Source organism: Camponotus floridanus, unplaced genomic scaffold (genome assembly GCF_003227725.1).
Source record: "Camponotus floridanus strain SB8 unplaced genomic scaffold, Cflo_v7.5 scaffold2, whole genome shotgun sequence".
In the NCBI taxonomy this organism is placed as follows: Eukaryota; Metazoa; Arthropoda; class Insecta; order Hymenoptera; family Formicidae; genus Camponotus; species Camponotus floridanus.
The window spans coordinates 1738256-1752758 of NW_020229325.1; the positions used below are offsets into that span (position 1 = coordinate 1738256).

Sequence of the window (14503 nt, forward strand, 5' to 3'; positions counted from 1 at the left end):
GTTATTTTATTAAAAATCGAGCTTAAAATAAATTGAACTGTTCAAATTTATCGAACATTGATTAAAACTCTTTATATAAAATTTTATTTATTCATGAGACTATATCGTCTGACGTGATTTTACCTAAGATTTTAAAACTTCGATGTTTTGAGTTTGTCATGACAGTTTCTGCGTAAGGAGTAAATGACACATGGCGCGGCCAATGCGTTTGACAATTGATGCTTCAACTAGACGTTGTTCGTATTGTTGACATTTCTAGTAAATCTAAACACGTTTTTACGAAAGTAAGAGAATGATGATGAGAAAAAAAAGTACAATATCTAAATGAATATCGCGCTTTTTAACGGTCAGTGCCTGTGGACGCAATCCCTAATACCGGTTTCCTTTATCTCTACGCATGTATCGAAATCCGGTGTGTCGCACACGTTTTCATCACGAGCTCCACACAAATTTTAGTCTGGCTGCAGACTCTTGTCAACGTACACTTCTTTCTCATATGTCGGCAAAGAATTTGACGTTTTCGCATCATGTGCTTCTATGATATTAATGCTATGTTATATTGTAAATCGTGTGTTACGATACAAGATTTCGAGATGTCAAACAGAAATGACAACACTGAGAATTGTTAATACGTTCTTCAACATGTGACAACATTTTTGAATTTGTAATAACTGCGCTGTAATTATTTTCACTCTCTAAAAATTTCGATGCCTGTCATGATTAAATGATTTTTATATCATTTATCTTCGCGAAGTAATTGATTGCTATGTGCCAATGTGTCATTAATATCTAAGATAAATTTCTTTTAATGTAATGCAATTGAAATTAGTTAGCATTGACGTACTAGCAGATCGGAGAAAAAAACCTAATTTTCGATTGTGAAAAGAAAGTCGTCGAAAGATTCCTAAATTCTTAGCTGTCTGCGTGTTGAAAATTAAGCTTGAAAATAATAGTAAGACGAATCACAATGCTTTAAGTACAACAGAAAAGAAGATGCCTTTTGCATATTATTCTTTTCATGTTATCTAACATAATGGTAAATAGAAAAATGCCTATTGTTTCAGTACATTAAATATCTTCATCACGAACGGTATACACTAAAGTCACATGAGAGAAGAGAAAGTGATTTCTTACGTGGCGTGATTCATAGATAGTGGTAATAAATTGTGCGTATTCTTAGATCAGAAATTCAATGTTGACAAATTTAAAAATTGATATATGAGAATTAAAATGGATTGATCTCACATCACCAGTTTAAATTCAATTACTTATTATGTGGAATTGCAAAATTTTTTTATTTTTGCTTCCTTTCTTCGTCTCCCTAGTTCTCTTGTTAAAATCACATTCATTTTGACGCACGAATTACATTAGTTATTAAAATCAAAGTGATTCGACTTGCAGGAGGGTTAGAAGCTGAACTACGATAATGTTCATTTGACACGTTTAGAAATTGGCGAAAGGACTTTTATAAATGTGTACATGTGATTTATTAAATTGTTTTGTGGTGTCCTTGTAGTTTATATTCTTAATAGCAGTACAATTTATCAATTTATCTTTGTTGGGACTCGACATTTTGATGTTATGGAACGAAAGGATGTGCCATTCACTTCAAGCAATAATCTGAGAAGATACGAGAATTATGTATACGTTGACGTTTAGCGTATTCACTACATCATGAGATTTTGTGATTATCACGAAGAAGAAACATTTCAGCACTCTTGGAAACACGCCATCACGATATCGCACTAGGAGAGCTCCACTCACTGAATAACAGGCTAGGTAACAAAACGCTAGCGCAAAAAAGACGCATAAAGACAACACCTCCAATCAAGATGACATTCGACGATGACAGCACGTTGAGAAGCCAACGTCACATACCTGAGTTCATATCCCGATAGCTCGCAATTTCCCTTTTAGCCGGCAGTCGAAACGACTCCTTGGATTCTCACTGTACTCTTGAAGCACACGATCTTTTGTTTTCGAATTTGCAGTGAACGTCGTCAATATAAATAGCGTCCAGCACTTTCCACTTTTAATCGAGTTTCCACTATATTGCGCAAATCGAGGAACCACGGACGGAGGAAGCGCGATAGGAACGTAGAAAGGAACGATATTGGAGCACACACAACACACAGTCTTCGAGGGCCGTCCGTGAACCAACGAGCGAGTTCATTATTCGAGCACCGGTAAACCTGCCTGACGTTTCGTAATATCAACTGACATACGTCAAGGCATATTTGACAATCTATGGATGGGATGCCAGGACTCATCGAACAATCAAGACGATCTCTCTCACTATCTTTTGCATGGAATTAGTCTCTCTCTCTCTCTTTCTCTCTCTCTCTCTCTCTCTTTCTTTCTCTCTCTCTCTCTCTTTCTCTCTCTGTGAGATTTTCACTCTAATAATATATATATTATCACTCTAATAATATATATTTCATCGGTAATTCAGTGGTAGAATGCATGTATATTAATTCATGCGTGGAGAAAAAAATATACTCCTTAGTATCGGCGATTCCTTGGTCCCCAAAACTTGGTTTCTTCCGATACCAACCAATCCATACGTTGAATGGAGACACATTCAACGTATAGTTTCTATACCATTTACAGCCATTGTGTGTTCTTGTGGTTATATTTAACTAAAAGTCTTTCTTCTTTTTCTTTCTTCGTCGTTTTTAACTTAATATTTATCTCGGAGATTAGAATTAGTTTTTTATTTTCCTTTATCCTTTCTTCCAGTGACAATGAGATGCTCTTTTTGTCTTTCAGGTGTTGTTTGTCTTTTTCTTGTCTTTTTCTCTGTTTCCATCTTTTACTTTCACGACGAAACGAACGAAAACAAAAAAAACACCAACACGTTAGATTTTTCCGAAAAAACAGCCCCTCGGTTAGCGCGAACGTGCATGCGAAGCCGACGAGGGGGTGGCGAGAGTGATGTCCGCTCGTAGCGCGATTATGGGTAGGCGAGGACTCTCGCCGGGACTCCGCGGGCTCTCTCCTCTCTCTACACGCACAGAATAATATTTTAATGAAGGAAAGGCCGGACAGAGCGAAGTGCCCACGTCGGGTCGCGCTGCCGAACTGTGGGTTTCCCCGCCCCTCCGCAGCCGGCTACTTCCGCCCCTCTCCAAGCAAAAGAACGAAGTGTGCTCGACAACTATCAAACCATTCCCACCACCGACCATCTCCACTGTATGACGCTGCCACGCTTCTCCCCACTCTGATACGAAACGAGAATTGCGCGGCAGGAGGTCACAAGAAGGGTAAAGTAGTCTGGCCAACCACGACCATCAGGCGTGGCTTGCTAGGCTGTTTCTGGGTGTTAGTTTGCCTTGGTAGGGATGACAGCTGCGCGCTCGGTTCGCGTTGTGCCACCACCAAGCAACTACCGCCGATACCGCCACCTCTACCGCCACCTTTGCACCACCACCATCACTACTACCACCACCAGATTACTATCACGATCGAGTATATATCGCGCTCGTCTGGAAAACTATGAAGACGGTACCGTCTAAACGCGAATAGAGCGCCGAAGCCGAGGAACGAGGACGTCGCCGGTGGTATCCGATAGTGGAGGTGGAAGAACGATAGAGGGGGAGAAGAGGCGCGATCTCGCGCGCGCGTCGCTGGCTGTCTGCCTCTCCTGCCGACCCCTACGCGACTTCCCGGATATCTTTCCGGTAAACTTTCCTCTTCGCGCCCAGAGTAGCCTCGATGCTTTCTCCATCTCACTCGCTCTGCCTCCACTTACGCGTCCGGACGCATCGTCTGCCGTACGGCTCGATCCGCGAGATCCAGGATTTCCGAGCGACGCGCGGGAGACGTCGATGACACGGCTACGTCCGAGACCAAAAGAATTTATCCGGTCTTCCTTTTCCTTCTCGTTCTTCTTTCCCCTTCGCCGATTTCCTTCCGACGAGACGTCAGACGCGGGGTTAACAATCGTGAAAAGTGTTTGCGCGCGTTCTCGAATATCGAAACTTGTGCTGATTGCGTGTTTTTTTTTCTAGATAGTGATAAAAAGTTTGGCATAAGCTTCCGATTTATATCATATCATAAACACGTGTGCAAAAACTTGAACATGAAATGTTTCGCATTGAGCATCAAGAATTCTCGACATTGGATCGGATACTTTTTTCTTCTAACATATCAGACACATAATGTTAAGATATATGTACAATGGTTATTTTCAAGAAATATCTTTAAAATGAATAAACATTTGCAGCATAGATGTCATCATAAACATTATCATACAAAAGATTGTTGATATATCTATATAATCATATTATAATTTAGATTATAACTTGAAAAGTCCAGCTGCTCCAATTTCATATAAATCACATATATTATTAGCGTTGCATCGACATTATGAGTGTGAGAAGAAATCGAAAAATATTGAAAGGTAATAATAATAATAATAACAGTGATTTAAATGATTCTTCCTAGTCCTTCGTTCAATTCTGAACATGGTGATCTCTCTTTCATATATCTGTGTTGCGCGCCAGATTATCACACGTATATGGAACCTACAGTTTAATGCTGATTCCAAACGGCTAGATTAGAGAATCTATCGGGAATCGAATCCGAAACCTTTGGCTTTCTAGGCTAGTGCGCTGCTTACTGTATCACGCTTTCGATTTAAATGATAATAAATTGCTAATCCAAAGAATAAATCTCTCTCTCTTAATCTGCGATAAAGAAATTAAGTTGTGCTAAAAGATTATAATCTGCCATTGATAAAAAAATGTAAAGATTTAAGATATTTTTACTTAAACATTATGAATTCGCTTGAGTACAATTTCTTAACAAGATTTTTTTCTCAGCAATGGCGGCATGCTCAAATTGAAAATCAAAATGACAGAAAAAGGTTCACCAGTTTAGACGCTACCATTTTAGAAACTACCATTTTATTACTACTAACTTATTAAAATGGCAGTTATTTATATGAAATAAAATAAAAGACAAGAATCAATCGAAAACACACACACACACACATACACACAAGAAAATGTTTCTTTGATTTAATAAATTATGCTGAAGTCAAATAAAAATTTAATTATTGGAATAATCCAACCAAACTAATGTTTAATTTAACAATACAATTAACTTTTTGTGAAAAATTTTACCTTTTTTTTACTTTAACAATTATATTAATCTACACAGCATCAAATCGTCTAAGTTTTTTTCCGTCTAATTTTAAATAATCTGTTTAATATTCGGAATCCCAATAAGGAATTCAAATAAATTACTTTAAATTCAATTTGTCTGAAATTAAACTGATAAACAATGATGTCAGAAAGAGGATGCTCACACGCACACAATCAGAGAATCTGAGAATTATAATACTGCTAAGAATAAAAAACTATACTTTATGTTTAAAACTATACTATTATTTTATGTTAATACTAGTCCTTTATATACATTTCGTGATAAATACTGAATACGAAAAAAGTTAAGATGGTGTCACCGCATAGGTGTAGTGGCAAGCAAAGAAACATGTGCCACATACTATTGGCCATGCCAAATAATAAGTTAATTGAAACAAACAACATTCTTATTTGAATCAATATTATTTTCGTATTGAATCAATATTATTCTATAATTTTTCTGTTAAACAATATAAATTAATGCAACAATCAAATTTTTATTCAAACAAATATTGTTATGTATAAAATAATTTTTTCTTTAGCGAGACAAATATAAATCAAACAAACAAATATATTAAATGTAAAGAAACGTTTTTTTCTGTGCACAGACGAATTATGCAGAGTTTCTTTAATAAGGATTAAGACAAATCGAATATAGTTACATTAATCAACGATTCCATTAAATGTAAATTGAATACTTTGTATGTTTAATAATGCAAAAAAAAATAATTGAGATCTTTTTAATAATTTTTATATTTTTAATGAGTATATATATTAGAAAGAAATGAGATAAAAATTTTATCTATACTTTTATTAAATTTTTTCAAATTACTTTGTTTTACATTTAACTTTTAATTATTTTTAATTTTATATGTATTTATAAAAAAAACGATATAATTTATGTTACTAAAAGTCAACTTATATTTTATAAATATTTAAATTTAGCAATAAAATCAATCAATTATTTATTAATCATTTATTAATTAAAATACTAATGTTAATTTACACATATGTCGCATCACCCATCATCGCAAAATTCCATAATAATAAAATATACCTGTATAAACTATATTATTATATTATTATTTTATTATATTAATTTTAAAAAATATTTTTACTACTCGCCAAATCACTATTAGGGGTGTTGCTGAAGAAGTTGGTATCTCATACAGGTCATACAAAGCAATTTTTACTAAGGTTTTGGGCATGAAATGAGTGGTAGCTCACACTTCACTACTTGTTCGTGAATTTTTGACAAAAAACAACACTATAGTGATACCTTAGCCACCATATTCGCGGACATGGCTCCCTACGAGCCATTTTTCCTGTTACCAAAGGTGAAGAAAACTATGAAAAGACAACGTTTTGCCCATAGAGGAGATAAAGGCAAAATCGCTGAACGAGATGAAGGCTTTATCAAAAAGTGCATTTCAGAAGTGTTTTGAGTATTGGAAATATAAGTGTGTTATATGGAAACTACTTTAAAGGGGACGATATAAATATTGATAAATAAATAAATATTTTTTGAAATAAATAAAAATTCCGGAAACTTTTTGATCAAACCTCGTAAGTTTTTTTGAACGCGATTAATTCGTGAATTAATAAACAACTGTTAATTTTATTAATCAATTAAAATCGTAAAATCATTTTCATTGAATATAGGACAAATGCAGATGAATTATATAATGTAAGATAATAAAAAAGGAGTCTTAACATATTTTATTCGTCCATATTATTGCATATGAGTGATTGCATTAAAAAAATTATTTTGATAATTGAGTATTTTATAAGAATAAAATTAGAAGAAAAGAGAACAATGAGATGGCATGGAGATGGAGGAAGTCATTTTAAATATTTAGGTTATACGCAAAGAAATAATGGAACAGAAAGACATATTTAAAAAACGATTAAAAAAATTACGTGAAGCAGATAAAGGAATAGGACAAAGAAAATTTGCAGGAGATTTTAGAAAAATAATGTCTAGATGTGTACATTTAGTAAAAAGTATTTTAATGTATGGAGAAAAGATTTAGGATATGTTAGGCTATAGAAACTCAGAATAAATTAAAAAATGGGCTAAAATTAGACTGACACTTTCGAAGTTTTATTGTTAGGAAAGAAACAAAAGACTAGATATAAGACTACCTAGGTATAAGACAACTACTTAAGTATAAGAAAAGCGACGAAGTATTAGAAAAGTTTTTTTGTTTTTTTGTTATTCGTCTTATCCTAGACAAGTAGAAACAAATTAGTTATTGTTTCTGCAACAATAGTCAAAAAATAAGACATTGCTAAGCAAGATAAAGAAAGGAAAAAGGACGCCAAAAAAACATTTTCAAAAAATTCGACATAACGTCTTACAAAAAAAGATATTTATGTTGTATATAAAAAGATGTTTTACTCAATTCAATTTTTAAATGTTTGATATTTGATTTTTGATTAGAAAAATCTATTCCAAAATGTTTTGCATTTATTATAACATCAAATTTCAATCATACTTTAAAAGTTTCCGAGTTTTAACGGTATTTTTATAGTCAAATGTTCCATGTGTACATTACAAAATTTTATTACTAATTCTACATTGTACATTACTATGCAGGATCTCAGAACACCGTTGATAATGCTCGTGAGAAGATAGAAGAATATAGAAATGAACAAAAAGCCCTATACCGTTTTACGATATTCGCTATAATAAATAATAATTGAAATATTAAATATTAAAATCGGACGAATCAGAGAAATATTCGGTTTAGTGCAGCGTGGTGCAGTGAGACATGAAAACGATGATGGCGAAATAATTACGAGCAACGGTCAATGTCTGACATAGTGGTCCCAAATTTTGAGATTCTGCTCGCTATCAGGAATGTAGAAAAGGTAGAAAAGGTACATAAACAAAGAGCCATCTCAAAGAAAGAGAGATGCACGAAAACAGCTCTTTCTTTGTATACCTACCGAAATAATTACGAGCAACGGTCAATGTCTGACATAGTGGTCCCAAATTTTGAGATTCTGCTCGCTATCAGGAATGTAGAAAAGGTAGAAAAGGTACATAAAGAAAGAGCCATCTCAAAGAAAGAGAGATGCACGAAAACAGCTCTTTCTTTGTATACCTACCTTGTTACCTACCATCTCACCAGTGGTAACGAACAGCGTCTCGAAACTAGTATCACTGTAATTCGTAGTTAGACACAGCAAAACCATTGTTTTTCATCTTGCTTGGATAAACGGAAGCAATATTAAACAATTAAACGTTTGTCCTTTTCCTGAGATAAGTATCTTTCTTACTTTCTGTTATATTCTTTTGTAATAGCATTCAATTTCAGTTTATCCATCTTCATCGATTTGTTTGCAAAATACATATATTGATTAAGGGAGTATTTATCATCTTGTTAATATTTCGCCAAAATTAATTTTTCTCAATTATATGATGTATATTTCTAAATATTTACTTTTTATATATACATATTTTTAAGTTTCTTTTCTGAACATCATTATTTTCGTCACCAGTATTTATTATTTAGCAAGATAAAGTCATTCGTGTTGAGATCTCTTTCTTTGAGATGGCTCTTCCTTTATGTACCTTTTCTACCTTTTCTACATACCTGATAGCGAGCAGAATCTCGAAATTTGGGACCAGTATGTCAGACATTGACCGTTGCTCGTAATTATTTCGCCATCATCGTTTTCATGTCTCACTGCATCACGCTGCACTAAACCGAATATTTCTCTGATTCGTCCGATTTTAGTATTTAATATTTCAGTCATTTGTGTTATAACTTTCTTAGATCCGTTTCTCTCGATTGAAATTCTGTTAGCAATTGATGAATTATTAGCTCAATAGTAATACTTTATCAAAATAAGAAGTAATTTATAGATTGATATATATATATATACATATACATATATATATATAATGACTTTATTCCGCCAAATACTTAATTTTATATTTATTTTTATATTGTGTTTATTAATCGGATTTACATGTTTAATTTTATCTTCATATTTATTATTCTTGTGTTTCAATGCGTGTGATTTTTATTTGAGAACGATATATATATAGTTTATATATTCTAATATGTATAGTATTGTTTTTGAACGAAATCTTGAGATTATTGAGAGAGAGACTGGAAATAAATCAGATGTGGATTGATAGATTGATACGCTATTTTGCATGTGGTATTTTATATCATTTAAACTTGTATTGTTTATATCATTTAATGATATAATGTGGATTGATAGATTGATACACTATTTTGCATGTGGTATTTTATATCATTTAAACTTGTATTGTTTATATCATTTAACATTGTATACATTTGTGTTATATATTTGCGTATATTTATTGAAATATGTGATTTACTCCGTCAATTATCACATTATTTTCTAATAAACATTATAAATATACTTTTTTTCGACATTTAAGTGACAGATATAATTTCTCCGTAAATAGCATCTATAATTTATGTTGTAACGTAAATGCATTGTAGAAAATTTGCATGATTCCATTATTAGATTAGAAATGTATTTCACGAATCTTCATGAAATTCATTCAAAATTGAGACCAATATGTCGAATGTTGACAATGGCCGTTGCTCGTAGTTACTTCGTTCATAGTTACTATGGTCACTTGAAGGTCGAAGCTTGACTTCACCCTCGCCGCATCCAAGGACAAGTACGATGGGAAATTGTCCTTGGATGCGGCGAGGGTAAGGTCAGGTTTCAATGTGCATGAACATGCGTGTGGGAGTGCCTCGGTAACCATTGCGTGTGCGTCGAGTGTACCCTTTTCTAATGGCTATTCGGCTCCCTCAAGGGCTCAAAGGCCACTTGGTTCGGCCATGATTCTCGTCACTGCATGTGGCATGCTATGCACGAATTGTATTTACCAGTAGACAAATAGGAAACTGCGAAAGACTTCTAAAAAGGTAGCATTAAAATTAGCGCGATGGAAGACGAAACGAAAAAAGTTGTAGAGGGAGAGACAGTGAGAGACTTGGAATGTCCTCCTTTCATCAATGTAACTTTTGAATGGAAGGAAAATCAGATTTCTACTAGATAGTCAGGCGCCATGAATTGCATTCTTCTTGAATATTGACGATGAGGAGCCTTCATTTTCTTCTTTATGTAATTTCAACTATCGACACGCGCGGTTACCTTTAACATTATCTTTAACATAAATGTCGACCGGATTAATTTGATTGCATTAACGTATTTAATATACGTTATATAATTGTATTATTGATAAAAGATTATGTAATAAATAAGGAAAAAAGAATAAATTATTATATTATTTCAGTGACATTTAAATAGATAGACGAATTAGGTATCGATTAAGACGAGGAGGACTTTGATATTCGCGATAAGGGGGGACTCTATGAACTTCTGTTGAATTCGGTTATTCTCGATAATGATCGGTTAATAATTCGACTCTAACTTCTTTCATTAACTTCATCAAAGTTCAACTCACATGTATTATGCGAAATTGTGTTGTGTGTTAATGTCATATTAATTCATTTTTATGTCAATGTATTACTTATTATGTCCTCCCAATGATTCTCTTTTTTTCATTCTTTTTAAAAAAAACTTTATGATAAAATAAACAAGTTTATTGACTCTCATCTCATTATTTCGTAGTTTATTATATCTTCTATTATTAACATAATAGTAATTGTTCGTCCAAAGAGAACAAATATAGGAGAAAAGAGTTATTCAAAAAATGAAGAATTATTTAAAAAATACATAAGAATTGTTGATTTAATTACGATGTACTATATGTTATTCAAAATGTTCTATTTTAAAAAATTTCATAATTTTCTTCAAGCCATTCTTTTCAGTACGAAAAAAGCACCTTTAATTCTCTATTTATTTCATTAAACTTATAATTATTGTTGATAATATATTATGTTGCATCATCAAAGTGTCATCTTTCTGAATTTATCATAGTATTTAAGATTATTGATTACATAGAGAATAATAGTATTATCAAAATTTGGAATCCGAGAAAAACCAAATTTCTCGCACTACCTTTCTTTCGTAAGATAAGTCCATTAAACACGTTGATTAAAATAATTAAATAATTTAATTAAGAAACATATCAATATCGTAAATGGTTAAATTATAATAATGATAAAATAAAATTTTATAAAGTTAAAAATTAGAGAAAATTTTTTGATTAATTCAAACTTAATGATTTCTCACCAAAAGATATAAAATACTTTACGATAAAACACGTTTGTTTTTACTAATGTCTAATTAAACGCGCATTAATGAAAAAAGTAACGAAAAGGAAACGATCTAATTCGTAGTTCAATTCGTGGGGAGATGCAAAAATGTGGAGGATATGATGGTACCGTCTAATTGGTTCGAAGCCGCATAGGTGGAAGAACAGAGGAAGCCGACGATTCGGTCGGCGGGATACGCGAATGTTGTTTAAGGTCTAGACACAATGTTGGACCCCCGAATTAGTGGTCTCCCTACGCGGTGCCTCTACGGTAATTAACGAAATTAGTCGCAATTAGAGAGTGGCCCCGAGAGGACCGAGAGAGCGGCGCTGCAACGTGTTTTACCACGCGAGAGTCAAGTCCGTGGTAAGGAAACCTCGAAGTCGGTGGAACGAGAGAGTCGTCCTCGTGTTGCGTTTACATGCCAAGCCTAATGACTATAACCGTCTCGTTCGAAAAAGTAACCTAAGCACGAAACTATGGGAACCGGATAGACCCGCGATTACATTCGGCCAACGAAAAACAAAAAGGAGGCATGTCCCTTCCTGGTAAACGGCCGGGTTCTATAATTCGAACGCTCGATCGTACAGAATGACTCCGTTAATACTCGACGAGATACTGATTTCCATCCGCAGAAGAGAGAACGGTGATTAAAATCAAATTGTTCTGAGGCTACCTCAAAACATATAATAAGTTACACGAATTTTTTATTAGACCTGCTACCTAGACGTGAAACAGAGAGAATTATTCTTTGTGGATTTAAGAAGCATAATAAGCGATCTCTGTTAATTGAGTTTCACTAACGATTCACTATATTCTTTTAAAATATAATTTCTGATGCGACATAGATAAGCAAGTACTATTAATTATTTGTTAATATAAATATAGATAAATAAAAAGATATTGCATAATTATAAATCATAATTGTAATCTTTTCTCACAATTATATATTTTAATACAATAAAGTAAAGTATAAAAAAATGATACTAAGTTCTTGTATTTCTTGTTCAAAATATTTTTATTCGATATTAATAAGATTCTATCGTGCAACGACGTTCGATATTATTCTATAAAGTTTAGTAACTCGAACGCATTTTGCTCAAGCATTCTTCCTTGTCAGAACAATGTAAAGCATCGATCAGACTAACTGCGATATAATACATAAATGTGCGTATACCGTAAGATAATAATAGTTTATAAGCGCATATGTGTGTGTGTGTGTAGTTACCGCGGGTGATAATCCTGCTCGCATGGGTCGAAGATATAAACTATAATAGTGTATAGCCTCATGTTCTCAAGTGAGTTTTATTCAGTGTGGTCAGATATACCGTGTCGCTTCTAACCAAGAAGAAGAAGCGTCGAATGCAAAATACATGTTAAAGCTTTCATACAAATGAACCGTTCCAAGTTTCTTATCTCGTTCTCTTTTAAAAAACTTAAAATATTTCGCCATATTCAACTTCAAATTTTTTTAGTATCAAAAATTCTTTTTTATTTATCTTATGAAAATATAAGATATCAAAAATAGCTAAGAAAGTTCGTGTAGTTTTTTATGATAATGCCGCAGAAAGTAGATTTTCAATAGAAAAGATCAGTTATTTCTATATAAAATATCCTGAAATTTACGAATCAAATCAAAATATTATAGCCGATAAATTCTCGTGCTTTCGCACATATAATTTTTCAATTTTAAATACAATATTATTGAAATAATTCAAAAATTTGAAAAAAGTATCGTAATATTATAAGTATCGTAATATAATATAATTTACTTAATTTTTCGACAACTTTTTGCTATAATATTTTGATTTGCAAATTTCATTACAACACATCCTGTATTTATTATGATATATATTTATTATAAGAATACTATAATATTGCTAAATTTTAATATTGCTATTTCTTTCCGGAGAAAGATAGGGATGTATGTGGGACGAGGTCGGACGTGTCTTTACGCCCCATTTGATCAACGAGTGACAGAATTTATTATAAGAATACTATAATATTGCTAAATTTTAATATTGCTATTTCTTTCCAGAGAAAGATAGGGATGTATGTGGGAGGAGGTCGGACGTGTCTTTACGCCCCATTTGATCAACGAGTGACAGAATCCATCCGTGGCAACAGCATTGACGCATATTCTGTGGAGAGAGCACTCACACATTTTTCAGCCTAACGAATAATTGCTAGAAAACAATATTCGCAGACTAGAAAAATATGTGAGACGCAAGTGGCTGGATCGGGAATCGAACCTGAATCTTTCGCTTTCCGGGCTGCCCCAACTGCTTTACGAGGGTAGTTCGAAAAGTTCTCGGCCTAATACAGAGATGTCACTAAGAATATCAAATAACTATTCTCAAGTTTGATCCCTTCAGAGGGCGTATCGCACAGTTTCAGGCAGATTCATTCGCTAGTTTGTTTGCTGTGCTCGAGTAAAACAGACAAGGTTTAATACTTCTCCAAAAATGGATAAAATTGAATATCGCGCAGTCATATAAAATATATCGTTTTAAAAAGATTAACGGCAACAGAAATAAAAAAAACGAGCTGGATTCTACTTTGGGAGACTCTTCTCCATCATTTTCAACAGTGAAGAAATGGGCCGCTGAATTTAAACGTGGCAGTCATCCATCTTTGACAATGAACGTTCGGGTTGCCCGAATGAGGAAATCATCCAAAAAATCCACGATAGTGTGTTAAATGATCGACGAGTAAAAGTGCGTGAATTTTCTAACATTGCAAACATCTCAATAGATCGTGTTCAAAACATCTTACATGAACATTTGCATATGAAAAAGCTCTCAGCGCGATGGGTGCCGCGTTTGTTAACGCCGAGAACTTTTCGAACTACCCTCGTAGACCACTGAGCTATCCAGACCTCACACCTAATGCTGCTCTTTAACACAGTGATATGCGATGCCAGACTCCAGAGCGATGTTGGTATCTCACTCAATGGATGCAATGCTGATTGCCACGGAGGATCCCTGAAAGGTCGCTCGCTGACCAAATTCGCAGACTAGAAAAATAAGTGAGGTACGATAAATATATTCACATTCAATATATTGTCCTCAAACGCGAAATAAATTTTTTACTTTCATCGTTATATATTTATCATTGTATTTTATATTAACTTTT

General features: G+C 33.5%; 1 protein-coding gene across 6 annotated transcripts in view; it reads right to left on the minus strand.

Annotated features, from left to right (window-relative positions):
* The window catches only part of LOC105258322 (zinc finger homeobox protein 4), a 315292-nt gene that overhangs the window by 134966 nt on the left and 165823 nt on the right, over window positions 1–14503 (minus strand). The window contains exon 1 of one of the 6 annotated variants that reach the window (XM_025408212.1): window positions 1879–3473. The exons of the other annotated variants lie outside the window; for them this stretch is intronic. The gene's annotated coding sequence lies outside the window, so the exon portion shown is untranslated. Of the gene's footprint in view, window positions 1–1878; window positions 3474–14503 lie in introns of those variants that run through there. 6 annotated transcript variants of the gene reach the window in all.